We start from the raw sequence: 8,709 nt of genomic DNA on the forward strand, positions 1-8,709 counted from the left end.
GGTAGAGGGAGAGTCCCAACACCCTGCCGTGCTTCTTCAGGGCCATTGGTTCCCAAAATGAAAACAGCAAAGTCAACAAGGTAAGCAGTGCTTGGATTGTGCCTCAAAGAAGGAAAAGACATGCAAGATTTTCAAGCAAGGTTCTCCATGGAAAAGAATTACTCCAAGACAGAAAATCCTTAACTCTGCATGAAGAGAGGCTGAAGTCCAGCCTCTTTACCTTTACAATACCTGCTTGACCTTACTGTGGCCCTACAAGAGAGCTGGAGAGGGACTTAGGACAAGGGCATGGAGTGGCAGGGCAAGGGGGAATGGCTTCAAACTGACAGACAGCGTGATTGGATTGGATACTGGGGAGAAATCCCTGACTTTGAGGGCAGTAAAGCACTGGAAAAAGTTGCCCAAAGAAACTGTGGAGCCTTTTTAGCCTTTTCCTGGCAGTGTTCAAGGCCAGGCTGGAAGGGATTTGGAGCAACCTGGTCTAGTGGAAGGTGTCCCTGCCTTCCACATTGGCTCAAAGATTCCCGGCAGCTGGGATGGGGGATGAGAGGCTGCCCTGTGCTCTCACTTCCCCACCCAGACTCTTCCAACACCCATCTCTTCCAACAGCACTCCTGCTGTCAGGACTGACCAGCAGAAGGTAAGTGAAGTTGTTATTTAGTTATTTAGTCTAAAAATAGATTGATGTAACCTGCAAAAGGCTAAAAATATAACCTAGAAAAAGAGACTGACGTCTTGTCTTATATTCCTCCAGTTACATAGTGCTGGATGATGAAGAAGATGATGATGCAGCAAATTAATTCCTGATTCTGCAAGTGCTTTTGAGGAGCTGAAAAATTGCTTGGCTAAGGTGACAGAATGGTCACAGAGGACAGCGAAATCAGCCTTCTTGATGTAGGAGCTAGAAAATTTGGCTAAACCAAGACATTTGCAGCACTTTTCTGTACCCATCAGTAAACCAGAGAAGTTTGAATAAGGGAGATAATTTGGTTTTTTACTCAAATAATGCAAAATTGCACTGGGATGGGAAGGCTCCTCAAAGGTCTTGCAATCTTAAAAGGCTGACTGGGAAGGATGGACACACATGGGTTTCGAAGTGTGGACCTGAGCAGCCCAGCTTTGATGCTGCTGCAAGATTTATTGCCAGATTGAGGAGAAGAGAAAAAAAAAAAGCTGAATTATCCAGGGTTTGTACAAGTCCTTGATAAATAGTTGGGCATCAGCCATTAACCTAAGCTGTTCTGGGGAGAGTCAAAATTTGAAATGAAGGAAAAGGAAATGCTCTACTTGAAAGGATAGAGAAGCAGAGGAAATTGACTTGAAACATTGTTCAAGTCCCATAAAACAAGAAAAGCTGAACTGGAATACAAAGAATGAGAAAGAGTTCTCTTACAGCCTTTCACTTTGCAATTTAAGAAAGAAAAATTAATCCTGGCTGCAGAAAAAGCTTTTAACGAGACAAAATAATCTGGGACAGAATTTCAGAAGTTCCCAATACAAACTTCTCCCCTAACACGTGCTAGAGGAGGTGGCATAAAGCTGAAGAGTCAGATCAGGGAGAAAAGTGCATCACAGTTGAGACCTGCACAGGGGTTCAGAGAATCTGGGCTTTTGTGGAGCAAACATGGATTCCCACTCATCTGCTGAGCATTTCTGATAAACAGCAGGATATTATAGAACAAGGAATGACTGTGAATCATGGCTTTCAGAGATGTGAGTGTGGAGGGGCAAAAAACTTTGGAAAAAGCAAGTTAAGTTCTCTAACTTGTCCTTGGACTAGTGCCAGCACAGGGCAGTGCTTCTAAATGGGGAAAGCAACAGTGCAGGACAATTTCTGAAAAGGAACCAGGCTCTGTTTTTCAGATCTCATAGAGGCACAGGTGTTAAAACTGATCCAGGTAGTGGCAGAAACAGGCTCATTATTAGTCACTCCACTGACTAGGAACAGAAGAAGAGGCTTTATGTACTGCTGAGCAAATGGATTAACTATGCATAATTAAACTTGAAGTCACAGAATTATTTGGGTTGGAAGGGTCCTGAAAGGTCAGCTCGTTCCTACCCTCCCTGTCATGGGCAGGGACAACTTGGACAAAGGTCAGTCAAGCCGTGACCTTCCCCCAGTTCATACTATGAAACAGGATGACAGCACCAGTGAATGCTGGAAAATTAAATTCAATCATTTTAAATGCTGGCTGTTGCTTGTATAGAGATGATATTAAGAATGCTGTGGTGGATTCAGGTGGGCTTTTCTTACTGGATCTGGAAAAATAGTGGTGGATACAAAAGGCAGGAAGATAAAAGCCCTGCCCTTAGAGCAAGAAAAGGCTTGTACTCATTTAAAGAGATGGCTCTCAGCTTGAAAATGTACTATCCATTGACAAAGAGGGTCTGGTGGTGTCATTTGTCCAGTGTGTTGTACCTACCTGAAATCCTGATGCATCCAAAGTCTTTGAAGGGGAACTCATAAACATTTTAAAAGTGGTTTGTGATAAGGAATGGGAGGAGCCCTGGGAAAAAGAAAAAAAAACCTTTCACATATTGTGCAGGAGAACAACAGGGATGGAAAAGAGTTATACAAGTTAAGGCATAGCAACAGCATGGAAACAACTGGGTAAAAGCTGCTCAGGAATAAAATTAAATTGGAAACTGGAAGGAGTTCTGTTCTGGATATGTTTTTATAGGAGAAGTGAGAAAGAGTTTATGAAAGAGACAGCAGATTCCAAAGAAAGAATAAATATTCCTCAGGGACTCTCTCAAAAGGCAGATGTAAGAAAAACAAGCAGGAAGATTAAAATCCCCCCAGGAGGCTTGTACAGGAGAGAGCTCAGACTGAGCTCGTGGTATGAAAGCATTATGACACAAAGTAGAGGCTCCTTATTATGGTTGTGCCATTTGTGACCTGCCCACGGTCCTTTTCTCTGTTTGGTGCGCACCCAGCAAGAAGCAGGAGAAGATGGGATACTGCTCCCCTGGAAAACAGCCTCCCAAAGGGTGTGTTTGGCCTCAGGTTAGGGCTGGTCTCACTGCTCCTTTCCTTCTATAGTGAAACAGCTCCTTTATCTAGTGGCAGCCAAAAAGGAAAAAGAAACAGAGCAGAGGACAGGGCAAATAATTAAAAACTGAGTTGAGAGGCTCAAAGGACATGGAGACATTCCCAGGACATTTGTATTTCCTATGATAAAGAGGCTGATGCTATTTGATTGAGAAGAGTGGGCAAGAACAGCGAGGGATAAAGCAAACATAAGGCACATCCTGAAGAAGAACAAAGAACAAAAGGTTTGGGGCAGCGTGGGGGCGAGCAGAAAAGCAGCCTCCTGCTGTTTGATCCCATCACATCCTGGCACACGGGGATCAGTTTGCATTTCCTAAAAATAAACAGAATGGCACTGAAGTGGCATCTGACCACAGCTCAGCATATGCATCCTCCTCGTGGAAACACCCTGAAACCATCCGGACCGAGGGAGGTGACAAGACACCCACGTGTGTACACACAGCAGTTACAGCTCTCCACACATTTATTATTAAAAAATCCCGTGCTACAGAATTGTCCTGTACTCCAGCAAAAGCAAAACCCATTTGCTTTCAACTCCTCTCCAAAGAACTTAAAAATCCATCACAAAAAGGGTGCTAAAATAAGGGTTTCTTTTATGGTACAACAGGTTCCCGGTTGTAAGGCAGGAACATGCATTTCAGACATGCCAAACAGCCTGGAATTCCTTAGGTTTCAATAGTCCTGCTCTCTCCTTCTTTGAACAGTCATTTCTTTTGATCCTTTTCTGTACCTCTTTGTTGCATTTCAGCTTTTGATACCAGTGGGCAACTTCTGTGTAAAAAGTGAATTCTGAAGTAGTCTCGGAATATGCTGAATTTCTCTACCCTAAAATGCACAGGGGGTAATTCATGTCCTCTGTCCATGCTGAGTCTAAGGGAACCTTCTGCATTCTGAATGACAACTCCCCAAAAAGTATTTTTCTAACCCCTCACCCAGAAGCTTGGCCCTGAGCATGTGAAGGAAGCCTTTAGATTCTTTATAAATTTGGGATCACCCTTTATTGAGTCTTAGCCAATATGTTTTCTGGGTGTGGGAAGGATTGTAATTGTTTCTTGGGATGAACCCCAAGCAGTGCACATTCAATGTCAAGAAATGTATGCATTGATCACAGACTTATATCTGATTTTAGAAACCAATAGAGCAAGTAGCATAAACCAGTAATATTATTTCATGTCAAATTCCCGAATGTCAAAGCACAGAATGGTGTCATGTCTTTTTTATTTGGTCCCAGAAATTAGATTTTACTGATAATCTAAGATATAAATGACTGCTTCTCTTTAGAAACCACTGTGACTCACAAGATTCATACATCTTGAGAATTGCACTCAAAGAGGTGTTAAATAGCTTTAAACCTAAATACAGACATGATAACCCTCAAGTCAGTGGCCTGGAGAAGAAGAATTTGAGCGCATTTCATGAGAGTTTGTCACTGGCTAACTAAAATCCCAGAATATTTTAAAACACCATTGTTCAGGAGGGGTGACTCCCAGTGGCTGCCTGGCCAGCCTCAGGAAAGAATGTGTGTTTTGGTTTGGTTTGTAAATGCCTACAGGATTTAGCTGATGAATGCTCTTCTCATCTGTGAGGAAGTTCTCCACTTCTTTTAAAGCTGGCATGGAGCAAGCTGCCAAAATGAATGGAGTTAAGCTTTACAATGACATCAAATTATTCCTCTTCTTTCGAAGCAACTCTAAGTTGATAACTGTGGATTAAAATGAGGAATCTGTGGGTTTTTTTCAGCATCCCAGAACTGCAGCTGAGATGGGAGCAGGATGCAGGATTCCCATGGCTTTTCCTAGGTCAGTGCCTCAGGGCTCAGACCACCTGCACAGCACCTGCAGGCAAATTATTCAAGGTAATTAGCCTCAAGATCTCCACTTGCTGTCAGCCTCCTCCCTCATTCATATCAAATGCTGAGCTGTCACTGAGGGACTGTGACAAGCATTCACCATGAATGTCTGAGCCTCTTCTTTTCTCCAGAGCTGCACTGGAGGATTTACCCTGTTTCCAAGATGGACAAAAGTCTTTAGAATACCACCAGCAACTACAAATGAAGTATCTCAGGTAACACCAAGGTGCTGATATATTGAATTGATTTCTATTGTCCTGCAGGACAAGCCCCAGGTTTGGTCTATTCCCATCTGTGCCACCATTCATACTCATGGGACTTGGAAATTGAGGCAGAGGGAGGAAAGTACTTTGGGCACAGCAAAGATGGGGCACTGGAGGCAACCAGATCCTGGTGCAGGGAAGTGTGGCAGAACATGCTGCTGTGTCTCACAGGTTAAATCCTTCTGTCTCTCTGCTGCAGAAGGAACAACCAGCTCAGATGGTTGTGTACAGCAGCAGTGCCTGGCAGGGTGCTAAACTCCCATGAAATAATGGATTTTCTCATGTTGGAGGTTGAAATCCTGTATCATTCCCTGCGGCACATTTTCCTCCATTTGAACCCTCTCTCAAAACTCTGGCCTGGAGGGCTCTCGTAATCCCCTGGCTGTGATAGATTAGGAGTTTAGCTTTTATAGTTTTCAAATTCTGTACTGCATTAATGTGTAACTCCAAACTCCATATGAAGAGTTAGTTAACTGCATTCACATTTTGGTTAGACAAAACAATCCCTCTAGGCCTGAAATCCAAGGACACCCTACTGCCTCAAGCCCCAAAAAGTGTAAACAAGAATTGAATGTGGGGGGGAGCAAACTGGGGGTGTATAACTTCATTACCTGAAGCTGTCACTGGAGGATTAACCCCTGATATATAAATGGACCAAACTTATAATTGTCTGAAAAACTCGTGACCATTGTCCAGCTTGGGTGAGGCCTCTGGAAGGCTTCTGACTGCCCAAGGTGTACCAGTTTGAAGGCCTTGAGCAAATACCCACTTTATTATCTTAATCTTGTCTAGCCTCAGCTCTAGGTACCACTCCAAGGCATCAGCTGTGTCAGGGGACACGTGTTGATCCTGACACAGGCACCGTGAGATGAAGCTGAACTCGTCCCCACCTGGTCCAGCCAAGGGGACAGGGACATCTCAGGAGACCTGGGCTGCCTTGGGTGGTGCTCAGCCCGTGTCAGGCCGCTTGACAGGGACTGCCCCTGGTTGTGAGGGCTGGTGTGGCCGGGGCAAGGGTCCTGTGTCCTGGGCCTCATAATTCCAAAGGTGCTGAGCACCAGAGGCCAGCAGTGCTCACGGTGCGGGCCGGCCGCTGCTGGGAAGGGTCACTTTTCCCCGGGCGTGTCCTCTCACACGGCCTGTGAGGAGCTGCTGCCTCCTCCTCACCGATGTCAGGCTATCCCCACAGAGGAGCTAAGAGATGCTTTTTCTGTCCTTTAGAACGGGTTTGTGCATAATTTTTGGGGAACACCCGGTTTCCCCATTTTTCTGGCTTTCAGTCTTCTATCAACCCCCCCATGCCTTTTGGAAGGGAAGGCGTGACAAGGTAGTTTCAGATAGCTCCAGGGTTTTTCTGCAGTGGCACCATGTGATGATTTTTCTTTTTTTTTTTTTTTTTTCAAGAAAAAGAAATGTTTAGAAACATGCCCAAGCCACAGATCTCAGATCAGGAAACATATTTTTTTAAAATACACTAAAGTTGGGAAGTGTTTGCCCTAGAGCAACTGTTGGACTGTCTTCAGCCTTCTAAAATAGCCCTGCCCAAAATCCAGACTCTGAACCCCACCCTTCAGTCTCATGCTTTACTTTAGCAAAAGTGGAAATATAAATAAAATCTCATTTTATCTGATATTTTTGCTTCAAAACACTTACACATTTTTTAGTTTTGCTTTCTTAATAATTCATGTCTGCTAAATAAATGGGTTTTTTTGACCTCTTTGCCCTCTCGACCAGTAGTTTTCCAAGCCTTGGCTGTCAAGGGTTAAAGAAAGGAGGCCTGAGAGAAACTGCCACTCATTAACTGTAACAGCCAAAATCCTTGAAATTGCTATTGAACTTGGAACCTTGTGTGCTATTGTTCTTCTCTCCTCTGCTGGAGTCTTGCATGATGGTGGTTTGGATGGAAACATTTTTGGGCAGGTCCTTGGAAAAACAATGGGAAAAAGCCCTTTTAAACCATCCTGTGAAAGCCAGCAATGGCAACACTGACCAGAACTCATAGCTTTAATTTCGTGCATCTGGAATTGAAGGGAAGCTTTCTCCCAGGGTGATGGCAAAAGTCCACCAGTCTGTCAGGGTTCAGGACCAAACTCTTTCCAGGCATAAGGACTAACTAATGTTGCAGAATACCTTTCCAGGTGACAGGATTAAGCATAAATTTTGGGAAACCATGTTGTTATTTTCAGCCTACCAGTCAATTGTTACTTATCATTGTGAAAACATAATTTATTGCAAGGTGTCTTGAGCCACCTCTCAAAGTGTCAAAAGTGTCTTGAGATACTTCTCCATTTTTTCTGGTACCTGTATTGAGCACAATAGACGTGGGAAAAGGCTGCAGAACTCAGCTTGAGCACTGAAACCTTCTGCTGGATGTCTACCTGTAATTGTTCTGAAGAGGGCACAGAGAGAGAAGGAGAAAAGAAAATGAGACAAAACTGAATTTTCCCTGGTTCTTGGACTCTGGCAAGCAATAGTGGTTTTGCTTGTGTATTTTTTCCCTACTTGCATGCAGTGGGGCAGCCTGCGAAATGGCTTTGCCTCGTTATTTCAGCTTTGCTAAGGTAGACAGCTTGTGATCCCTCAAAAGAACTTTACTGTCTTTGTCTTTGTGGAATATGTTTTGAGCAAAGAGGACTTTTGGACTTGGCCCAATATTTTTCTTCTGGGCAATTATGGTTTCCTGGCCTTCCAAAAGAGAATACCATACCCATGCGTGTCCTAGTGCCACACAAACCTTGTTTTAATTAAGATGATCACCAGATTCATGTGAATCCAAGCAGAAATGTGGGACAATGTCCATGAGCAGCCCTCTGGCTTACATAGGCTTGTTTTCCATTACACAGAGTCTCAGGAACCAAGCAGGATGTACCTGCCATGAGTGGTTTGTGCTGCTGAAAAATCTCATTTTTGGGCAACCTCAAAATGCTCCTGTTGGGACCCTTGAAGGCTGCTGTGCTCTAGAGAAGTTATCCCCAGCCCTGTTCCCTATGGAGCAGCACTCCAGCCTCCAGCAGAAATGCACTCCCAGGCATGGGATAGATGGAAATTTCTTCCCTCCCTCTTGTATCAGCCACTGGAACAGGCACAGCTCAGCTACAGAGAACTCTGGAGTCTCAACTGACCCCGGATGAACCTTGTCATAAAATAATAACAATAAAAACAATACAGGAATATGAATCCTGTAAATCACTGACCTCTTCTGAGAGTAAACTGGATCTCTCTTAACATTTTTAAGATTCATTTAGTGCTGTCTTTATGGCCAGCTTGTATGTCATCATGGCATGGGCAGGTCTTCAGCTGAAATAAATCCCAGAGCCTCCACTAAAACTGTCATTTCACTTTTGATTTACAGTCTCCTGAGTGAGACAGTCCCTGTGCTATTTCAATTCAGATAAGGAACTCGAGAAAGTTGTTATCAGAGCATATAACACTCTAATTATTCTGACATTGGAGACAGATTAGAAAGCAGATCTTTGGAAGCCTCTTGAACTGGACTGATGCTCTTTGAAATGTAAATATCTTCTGACTTGGAACAGTGATTGCAC

The 8,709-nt window shown here is 43.8% G+C and overlaps 1 long non-coding RNA gene across 1 annotated transcript; it reads right to left on the minus strand.

The window, feature by feature from the left end:
- Positions 1 to 7,375: 7,375 nt before the first annotated feature.
- Positions 7,376 to 8,464, minus strand: LOC137475151 (uncharacterized). Its single transcript, XR_010999708.1, has 2 exons — positions 8,359 to 8,464; positions 7,376 to 7,553 (listed from the first exon to the last, which is right to left on the minus strand). It is a non-coding gene; the product is annotated as an uncharacterized lncRNA (long non-coding RNA).
- Between the last annotated feature and the right edge of the window lie 245 nt (positions 8,465 to 8,709).

Source organism: Anomalospiza imberbis, chromosome 6, assembly GCF_031753505.1.
Source record: "Anomalospiza imberbis isolate Cuckoo-Finch-1a 21T00152 chromosome 6, ASM3175350v1, whole genome shotgun sequence".
Lineage (NCBI taxonomy): Eukaryota > Metazoa > Chordata > Aves > Passeriformes > Viduidae > Anomalospiza > Anomalospiza imberbis.